Source organism: Pteropus vampyrus, unplaced genomic scaffold (genome assembly GCF_000151845.1).
Source record: "Pteropus vampyrus isolate Shadow unplaced genomic scaffold, Pvam_2.0 Scaffold50, whole genome shotgun sequence".
NCBI classification, from domain to species: Eukaryota; Metazoa; Chordata; class Mammalia; order Chiroptera; family Pteropodidae; genus Pteropus; species Pteropus vampyrus.
In genome coordinates this window covers 5,904,953-5,906,510 of record NW_011888831.1, presented here as the reverse complement: position 1 = coordinate 5,906,510, position 1,558 = coordinate 5,904,953, and positions in this window count along the sequence as shown.

The following is a 1,558-nucleotide window of genomic DNA, read 5'->3' as shown; positions in this document are numbered from 1 at the left end:
AGCAATCCTAAATGTTTATTTACTTAACAACAGAACTACATGAAGCAAAAACTGACAGAATTCAAAGAAGAAATAGACAAACCCACAATAAGAGGTCAAGATTTAAACATCCTACAGTAGTTAAGAGTTCTTGGGCTGCTATAAAACTAGTTTGAGTAGAGTAGGTACACAGATTGTGACCAGAATAAGAGTGTGGTACATGATTTTGATTTCTATACCCAGAGATGCCATGGTATTATTAATCATTTGGCTCTATGAAACACTGCTAGCATATAGGATTTTCATCTTTTGAAATTTTCATCAAATTACCCTGAGCCAGGTATACTCAGATTGAACACTTCGGAGGTTAAAAAAAAAAAAAAAAAATCGATAGCCTAGGGTAGCGGCTTTCAAACGTATCAAAATCACCTGGAAGGCTCATTGAAATACTGATTTCTGGGCCCCAACCCAATTCCTGACTCAACAGATCTGGGATAAGGCCCGAAATTTTGCATTTTTAACAAATTCCGGATGATAGTACCTGCTGGTCCCGGGACCACACCTTGTGGACTACTGGCTTAGAATTTTGTCACTCTTTTGTTCTTACTAATTTCGAGGCCCCAGGGTTTCCAAACGAAACCGAAAGCCAAAGGACCCAGTTCCTAACTGTGAAATCAATTCAAAAGAGGGATCCAGCCGCTAGGGTGGTTCCAAGACTCCGAAAACCGCGCGAGAGTTTACGTGACTACGTCATCGTCTGCGTCAGCGTCACGTCGGCGACGGCCACGTTCTGCGGAGACGAGAGCAAGATGGCGATTCCGGGCAGGCAGTGAGTGATCCGGGAGTTAGGGTCAGGCTGGGGAATGAGAAACAACGGCGACTGTCTTTGGCTGAGGAGTAAAAATGCGCTGGAAGTGAAGGGGCTTTGTCGTCAGGGATAGAGACGGGGAAAAGCGAGAAATCCCGAGGAACACATATTCCCCTCCCCCCTCACATTTTCCAGGATGGATGTCCGAAGTTTGAGGGAGAAACTTGTGAGGAAATAAAGGAAGTTAGGCTGAGGGGCAGAGAGCGAGACTTTTCTATTTTCCAAAAGCTCGGTCTGAGGCCCCTCAGTCTTGCTTCCTACCCCGCGCTTGAGTTTCTCTCCCCGTTTGGATGCCTTCAAGGGCAATGAGAAGAGACAATTCCTGGCTTAGCGGGCCTTTTTCTCTTTGGCAGCTCAAGTCCCGATTCCCGCCCTCCCTTCTCGTTTTAGGAATGTGCTGAGAAGCCACAGAAAAGGGTAGGCATATAGGGAATTGGGGTTTACGTTGCCGCAAAAGAAACATTATATGTTCTTGGAAGTTTTACCATTGCTGTATAATCCTTTTGATGTGGCTTCCTGAGATTGCTGCATCTTACAGGCCAAAATGTGAGAAGTTAAATGAGTTGGCTCTGATGGGGTGTTCTCTCAGACGCTTCAAGACAAAGCAAGTGAGCCTACTAAAGTGTTATGGAAATTTACCCTATGAATACTTGGGTTTCTCAGTTAATGTAATCTTTAAAAAAATTTTGTGGATGATATTACCCAATAACT